We start from the raw sequence: 8927 nt of genomic DNA on the forward strand, positions 1-8927 counted from the left end.
CCTTATTTTGTATTTTTAAACCAACTTTCCACAGGGATGCCCTCCAACATGTTGAGTCAAAAAACCAGGACACGAGTCTTCCTGTCCATGCTCCCTCGCAAGTCACATGATCATGGAGCCCAAAAGACATGCTTTTTTCCAGGACTGTGCTCTTGTGGCATCCAAAACCATGCATTTTGGGGCGCCGTGCAAGATGACAGCCCTGAAAGGTGCTTTTGGGGGAGCAAGATATTGGTGTTAAATTGCACAATATAATGGTGTCAAAAATGGTCACCTTATTCCTCCCGGTTTTTATGGTACACTTGCAAAGTATGGGATATCCAAGACCAGCCTTTACCAATTGGAGCCTCCCATATGTTTTAGACTACAAGTTCCATCAGCCCCGGTCATTATATGATTGGCACCCATGGTGAATTCTCAGAATTTGAAAATGTGCCCACTAGCCCAGAAAATTTGACAATTCTTGCTCTGGACAATCAGCTCAAAACTTCCAAATCTGTTACATGTTGATTCTGGACCTGGTTAGATTGCCATTTGAGGTGGATCATTTCAAACAAGATCATGATCAGCTACATGTGGGTACACGAAAGCTCATACCTAGAACTAACTCAGTTGGTCTTGAAGGTGCTACTGGAAGGAATTTTTTTACATGTGGGTAGGAAAACATATGAATAATATGAATTGGTGTGCGTGCACCCCCCCCCCAAGGGTTTCAAAACAGAAAGTATTTTATTTCTGCAGGAAAATCTTGTGAAATCCTCACAGAGCATCGCTTTCAAGCACACTTCTCTATGCCTCTATATTGTTTGGTAGATCCCTTCCAGATCCCTCCCTGCGGGGTCTAAAATTCCTTTTCAAAGCTACATTCAATATGGAACATATTTTATTTCAAAGAGGGGGGGGGGACCCTGTTAATAATACTTTAAAATAAACCCCTCCCCACCTTCCAGAAACTGGGGGCAGCAGAACCAATAGCTGAAAAATGTGTACTGCCGAGGCCTGAACCTCTGCAGCTTGTGAATAAAAGAGGTTGTAAAAATACCTCTGCACATGTGCTTGAAACAAAATAAAGATGGTAACCAGCTTCCATTGTAGTTCGCCCCCTTCTCCATGAATATGATTTGTATGCACACTCTAAATTACAAGCCCCCATGGACTGTAATCTCAGAAACAGACAGGCCTTCTCAATTTGGGATGCTTGCTAAAGAGGAGGCGGGCAGGGAATACTCCTTGCCAGCAAGATGGTGAAAGGAAACATCCATTCTTCTCCACGCTCGCTGCTGAAAACAGCAAAAACGAAACCCTGCATGTGTTGCCCACATGTTGTACTTTCATAAAGCAGGCTTTGGAATTCACGTGCCTTTGGGGTCACTAAAAATTGGCCATAAACACCAGGATTCTCTGAGCATCCCTCCTCCTTCCCTGCCCCAAGTTTGCACTGAAGAACATTGTTCTCTTGGCCTGGTTTACAAGTTCATCTTTGGGCCCCGTGTCACAGTGGTCACTTGGAGACAGATGGGGCTGAAAGCTTCAACAAAAGCCCAGGAGAAGACCAGGCACTGTGTTTGCATCTTGCTCCTGGCAATGAGAACAAAGCAGGCTTGGATGCAAACAACTTAGCACCTTCCTTCCTACTTTCCATTTCCCTCCTTCCCTTCCCCTCCACTCACTTCTTTCTCCTGAAGTCTTCTTGGAGGTAAACCTCTGAACGAAGGATCTGCAGCTCTAGGGACCAGTTGCTGGGAATCCAAAGAGAGAAGAATGCAGCTCTCGCACTCACATCCTGTTTGTGAGGACAATGTTCTGTGTAACTGAATGGTATTCTTTCTACCTGTCAGGTGTGTGTGCAGAAGCCAGGCCCTGTGACTAATAGGACTCTGCAGGACTGGGGCCTTCCTAAGTTTGTTCTGAAGAGGCAAGGCGCAGCCACACAGGTGAGGCCGATTGGTAACTCAGAGCACCTGGTGGCAAGAGCTGGGAAGGGATACAGTATAAGGTCAGTATTTTACCTTCGGCTCTTTGCCACAGCAACACGTTCCCTGCCTTGCTGCGTTTGACTCCTTGCTTCTTGATCCTCAGACCCCCGACTTTGTGACTCCTTGCTTCTTGATCCTCGGACCCCTGACTTCGTGGCTCCTTGCTTCTTGATCCTCGGACCCCTGACTTTGTGACTCCTTGCTTCTTGATCCTCGGACCCCTGACTTTGTGACTCCTTGCTTCTTGATCCTCGGACCCCTGACTTTGTGACTCCTTGCTTCTTGATCCTCGGACCCCTGACTTTGTGGCTCCTTGCTTCTTGACCCTCGGACCCCTGACTTTGTGACTCCTTGCTTCTTGACCCTCAGACCCCTGACTTCGTGGCTCCTTGCTTCTTGATCCTCGGACCCCTGACTTTGTGGCTCCTTGCTTCTTGACCCTCGGACCCCTGACTTCATGACTCCTTGCTTTTTGATCCTTGGACCCTTGTCTTTGTGACTCCTTGCTTCTTGATCCTCAGACCATTGACTTTGTGACTCCTTGCTTTCTGACCCTCGGACCCTTGGCTTTCTGACTCCTGGCATCTGGACTCCCATTCCTGCTCCCACCCCGCTATCTTGCCCCCGGTCCTGACGTCCCCAGCCAGGACTTTGATCACCCATGAACCAGACCGTGACAGTACCTCTGTAAAATTGACTATGGGGTGTGCTGTTGAGTGGTAGATTTCTTTGTTTTTGTTTACATTTTTGTATTACTGTTCTTTTCATCTTTTGTTGTTGTTTTTATTGCAAGCTGCTTGGGAAGAGCAGTTGCTCGGAAAAGTGGCCTAAAAACATTTTGAATAAATAAAACCGTAGGAAGGGAAAAGTACTCATGTGCTCTGTTCCTATTTGCATCCAGCTAGCCACTGTGAGAACAGCATGCTGTACTAGATGGGCTATTGGCCCCATCCAGCACATTCTCCTTATGTTTTTATGGGGCTATGGATCTTTTTATGAAGAATTCTCACAAATTTGTAACTCGTGTGGAATTTCTAAAGAAGGACACCAGGATTAAACTGTTTCCAAACTGGTGTTAAATTAGTAATGCACATCTTCTCTCAGAGGTAGAGAGCATTCCAATATTTTATGGATGAGTACCAGTGAACTAAATTCCAGCTCCCTCCAGCTCAGCTTGCTGCTTTCCCTGACAGGTCCTGCATCATTTCATAAGCCCAAAAGAACCCTGAACAAGAATCCCATTAGACCTCTTGCCAAGCTTTTATTTCTTCCCTAATAACCCTTGTACTCTTACCACCTTTGACAATAATAACCTTTTCTGACTAGAAAACATTTCATCTGAAATTTCCTCGATTAGCCTTAGCAGGTATTATACCTCAGCTAGGTCTCTGCTTAAAACAAGGCCTTCTGTTCAAGTTATTCACGGAGTGCTTTTCCTCCAACCTTATGGAATTATTTACCCTGTGTTAGACGTTTGCCATTTCCCATTCAGTTCAGCCAAGCGAGCGGAGAGAATGGCGTGTGAAGCAATGTTTTGGGGACCTTTGTTGGATTTGTGTCAGCAAAGAGGCACGGCAGTCATTTGCAGTGCAAAGCAATTGCGGCTCGAACAAGGTTACCTGAAATTGATGGTAAGGCGAGGCGAGGGAAGAAAACAGGCTTTGCAACCCACAGACTGTCAGATTAATCAATAAAACATGAACGAAAAGGCGATGTTGTTGTGCTGAAGCTTTTTGTCACATTTTTATTTTCATATACAATGTGATAATTAATATTGATTTTCCTTCCTGACACAACCACCTCTTAATATTGTGTGCGTTAGGTATGTTTTGGCTTTTTTATTTTTTTTAAAAAAAGAACCTCCCTCCACAGTTTAAAGGATTTAAGCCTTTGGAAAAAAGAATACCCTCTACCATCTCTAAATCTCATTGTTGGGGAAGGATACAAGGCTTATTCATTAGTCTCAGGAAACATGCTATTCAGGGATTAAGGTCTATATTTGCAAACATGTTACCTGTTGGTTTTGAGGAATGCAACTGCTGAAATTTGAGAATGGTGATACTGGAATGACCCACAGAATGTTAAAATGGTGCTCCTACCCTAGGGTTCCTTTATACAGTGGTACCTCGGGTTAAGAATTTAATTCGTTCTGGAGGTCTATTCTTAACCTGAAACTGTTCTTAACCTGAGGTACCACTTTAGCTAATGGGGCCTCCCGCTGCCGCTGCACAATTTCTGTTCACATCCTGAAGCAAAGTTCTTAACCCGAGGTACTATTTCTGGGTTAGCAGAGTCTGTAACCTGAAGCGTCTGTAACCTGAAGCGTCTGTAACCCAAGGTACCACTGTACAAGGGTTTTGCAGCTACTTTAGAAGAACATAGCTGGCCCAGATGAAAAGCCCATCTAGTCTTGGGATAGCCAACATGGCGCCCTCTTGAAGTTTTGGAATGCAGCTCCCATCAGTTCAAGCCAGCATAGCCATGGGTCAGGCTGATGGGATCTGGTTCACCATAATCATATTTGTATGTCATCTTTCCATTATTTAAAATCATGCTCAAGGCGGCTTACAACATGAAAATATTTACTTTAATAACAGACGTAAAAAAGTAGTCATAAACAATAAATAAAACACATCAAAAAGTGCACAACCAAATTGAGCAATGTCCACCTAAATTTAAGATATAAACTAAAGATACAGAAATAATCAAGAGCAGCAACAGTCCTGCCCAACAACAACAACCCCCTAAACAATACTCCAGCCCAAGAGTCTGTTCAGAAGCCTCAGATTTTGTAGTTGAAGTCAGTCAATCAGAGCCCCGCCCTCCCAGGCCAGGTGAGAAAGGGCTAGCAAGGCAGGGATCAGGTCTTCCAGCAGTCACAGCCAAGATGGTCTTACATCGTGCTTCAGGGGTAGATGAGAAGCTTTCAGGAAGACCACAAACAAAACTTGAAGGCATCAAACCCCTCCCACTCATATTTCCTGAATAATATCCAGTGTCATATCACCAGTGGACATGAAAGATCAATTCAGCCTTCCTGGGTAATAGCCATTGGTAGACGTTATCAGTCCTCCATGCATTGGTCTAAATTCCTTTCTAAAATGATGTAAGTCAGAGGTGGGCACCTGCCATCGGGAACAGTCTGTTTTGCTTTTTATTAGATCCCTGAGCTCTGGAGCCTGGTGTAAAATATACACACTCAGAAATAAAGAATTCTGAGTGCAGGAATTTGCACTGAGTACCAGAACTGAATGGAGCTCGCAGTCCTCCCACATGAGCACCCACTCCTTGTCATCCCCAGATTCCCTCATTTCAGCAGTGCAATTTAGGGGGAGGGGGAGTCATTATTTTGCTGTTGTTGTTAAACCACTGGCAGTCAGACATTCTTGCTCGTTTCCTACAAATTACCCAGAGATTTAACAGATGGCAATAGCTCTTCTTTCCGCTCCAGATCTAAGCCATTGGCAGAGAGTTCCACAAATCAATGACGGGCTGTATTAAGCCGTCTCTTCCCTTTGTCTGGCCAGAACTTCCTGCCATTCAAGGATGGCCCCAAGTTCAAGTATTGGATGACCCTGAGTTTTAGTATTATGCATAATTTTATAAACCTCTATCATAGCATTCATCAACTTTTTGAGGCCAGCGAGCACTTTGGAATAGAAGCACACCCTTCAACTGTCCTGATTTTCCCGGGACATACCAGAATCATGGAAGCCATTCAGGCTTCTGATTTTTCTTCTTTTTGAAAAAATAATAATTTTTATTTGATTTTTTACAAACAAAAAAAGTTATAACAATGTCAAATACGTAACCATATATAGAGATTTCTCTGATTCTCCTGACTTCCCACCCTCCCCTCCATGGGTCCCATTGTCAACATCTTAAACTGCATATTATTTCACAGTCCTTATATTGTATCTCTCCATATTATCCACAGTATTTGTTACATTACAATTGGTATTAAAATCCTGCTAATGTTTTTGTCTGCTTACAGTAGTCTCCTAAATAAATTGTAATTTCCCCCCATACTTTCTTGAAGTTTTTGTCTTCTTGGTTCCTGACCTTTTTGGTCAGTTTTGCCATTTTGGCATAGTCCAACAGCTTGGCTTGCCATTCCTTTCTGATAGGGACTTTGTCTTCTTTCCATCTTTGGGCTAATAACTGTTGTCGCATACATAAAAAGTCTTTTCTGTTCCTTTGGAATGTCGGTACCTACAATTCCTAATAAAAAAGGCCCTGATTTTGGTCAGAGTAATGTTTGAGTGCATGAAGGAGTTCCACAGGTACTAGTCATAAAATGGTTGCTATGCATGGTCCTGTATAACACAAAATGGCTGCCACTGGGGCATGATGGCTGCCATAGCTAAATGAGCAGAAAAAGAGGCAGGAACACAAAAAAGTGCAGGCGTACACCACCACCAGGGATGCAGGTGGTGCTGTAGTCTAAACCACTGAGCCTAGGGCTTGCTGATCAGAAGGTTAGCAGTTCGAATCCCCGTGACGTGGTGATCTCCCTTTGTTTGGTCCTAGCTCCTGCCCATCTAGCAGTTCGAAAGCACGTCAAGTGCAAATAGATAAATAGGTTGCCGGCTCTCTTGGCCTATAGAGCGAGATGAGTGCCACAACCCCAGTCGTCTGCGACTGGACCTAATGGTCAGGGGTACCTTTACTTTTTACCTTTACACCACCCGCAGCACCCTCATCAGTGGAGAAAAAGGGACCTTCATCAGCCACCTCCATGCTTACTCACAGGGAAAAGCTTTTGCACCTGACTTCTGTTCAGAAATAATGGGAAAGTGGGTGTCCAGCTCTGTTATCCAGTGAAATGTGGACATGTCTGAGGGGGCATATTAAGTGTTGGAAAGGCTGAGCCAATGAAAACAGAAACTGAAAAGGAACAGCAAACAATCTGTTGTGCATTGTGGGCTTTTGATTAGATATATACACGGAGGCCTTTCACTGGTGATGTTGGAAATACTAGTGGGCACACTGGCATTCACAACTGTTGTGTGTTATTATTATACAGGGCCATGGTGCCCAGTGCAGGTGGGGGCACAGCCGCGATGGCAACCCACCAGGATCGCACTGCCAGGGGCGGTACGCTCCCCCCGCACACCTCTTCCTCCACCAGTGGTCAAAACAGGGTGGGTCCTGAAAACATACATCTCAGGTGTCAATTCCAGCTCTGCCATGTCCCATCCTCCAGTCATTTTCCTCAGACCATTGCAGCAGTACAATGGTGAAAACTGTGTTTCCTTAACTTTTCTCTACACCTCTGTTTACGTCTCAAGAAATCTGTGGTGTAACAAACCTTAGAGAAAGCAAGGAAAGACCAAATTTGTCAATACTGACAGCTTAGACCAAAGACAATTCTTCAATATAATGGCTCTTTCCAGTAAAGAAGGATGTCTCTGAACTTGTGCAGAGGGCCATTTCATACAAGCCCTGATACCGTATGCCTCAAGAGAAACCAAATTCTTTTTTAACACACCCACACCCACACCCACACCCACACCCACACACCCAACAACTTGATCTCTTCATGGGATAAAATATAGCAAAGCTGCTTGTTTCCTTCTTGAATTATTTCCCACTGCAATGCCATTTGCAGGCGGGCTCATGGAGCTAAATGGGGCATCAATGCTTGTTTACTTCTCTGCCCTGTTTTTTATCTTTCATCTTGATATTTTCTTTGATGCCAGCTTTATAGCACTTCCAATGACTTTATCTTTCTTCTCCCTCTTTTTCGGCTCATGTAGCTATGGGAACCGGCGTTAAATGTCCATTCAGATACAAAATCAAAATGAATTCTCAAAACAAAAGGGAAGGCTTTAATGTTAGTGTTTTGCAAACTTCTCTCCCCTCAGTACAAGTGAATTATGTATCTAATTCCTTACTCACCTATTCTACCACAAGAACTATCTGCATGCTTTAATGTAAACTTGGATAGACCTACCTCCACCACATTGGGTGCCTTGACAGAAAGGTGGTATATGCAATAAATAAAATAAAACTTAATGAGAAAGCTCCAAACTAAGCAATGGTGCCAAATGCAAACAGTTTGACACTTCATATGTTGTGCTAAGTTTGTTTGCAAGACCTTAGACATGATGTACCTCCGCAGCTTAGAGTTAATAAAATCGTCTTGTTTCATAAGATGAAAAGCTTTCAGGGCAGCGGATGCTTTGATGCATCATGCAAAGTTCACCCCTTGGACAATTTGCCTTAACTACTTGGGTTCTGTTTTGTTTTTAATGTGAAATGCCCCTTAACATAATTTGTTGGTCTTACAAAAATTATTTGTTTCCTTTAAAACTTCCCTGGCAATTTTGCTCGAGGTGTAAATTCCAAATTGGTCTCCAACTTCATATCAGGCAAAATTAAATGGCAACTGGGGGGGGGGGTTAACTTGACAAGGAAATAGACAACATCAATTTTTCAAAGTAGGAAGGCAGGAGATCAGGTTTGAAGTTACATTTCCACCCACGTCCACTCTAAAGAGGAAAGGCAGGTGATACTGATCTAACTAAGGGCACACATTTAATACCTAAGCAGCAAAGAAGCTCAAACTGTGATTAGCTGAAGGTGGGCATAAGCTGCGTCCAAGTCAGGAAACATTGTATTTCCTACCTCTGTCCCCATGGCACATATTTCATTGTTCAGGGTTGGAGAGTGTCCATGTCACTGTCCCCCATGCTCCAAGACTCTCACTGTGTCATCCTTTCGATGCCCAAAGGGGCTCCTGTTGTGTATTGAGTCAAAGGATTTTATATCTGTATTATTATTGTCTGTATTTGCATTAGGGTAAAGTAACTGCCTTTTGGTTCCATAGGGTACAGCTACTATTGGTTCATTTAAGCTGCTGTATTTGGATCCTCTGTCTTATTGGTTGCCTCCAAAAGGCAGGACTGTGATTGCCTGATATTGTTCCCTCCAAAATGTATCCTTTCT

General features: G+C 43.7%; 1 long non-coding RNA gene across 1 annotated transcript; it reads right to left on the reverse strand.

Annotated features, from left to right (window-relative positions):
- Window positions 1–4615: 4615 nt before the first annotated feature.
- Window positions 4616–8714, reverse strand: LOC309331913. Its single transcript, XR_014152009.1, has 3 exons — window positions 8607–8714; window positions 7878–7950; window positions 4616–7287 (listed from the first exon to the last, which is right to left on the reverse strand). It is a non-coding gene; the product is annotated as an uncharacterized lncRNA (long non-coding RNA).
- Window positions 8715–8927: the final 213 nt, after the last annotated feature.

The sequence above is a fragment of the Podarcis erhardii genome (genome assembly GCF_964252035.2).
Source record: "Podarcis erhardii genome assembly, chromosome: 16".
Classification (NCBI taxonomy): Eukaryota; Metazoa; Chordata; class Lepidosauria; order Squamata; family Lacertidae; genus Podarcis; species Podarcis erhardii.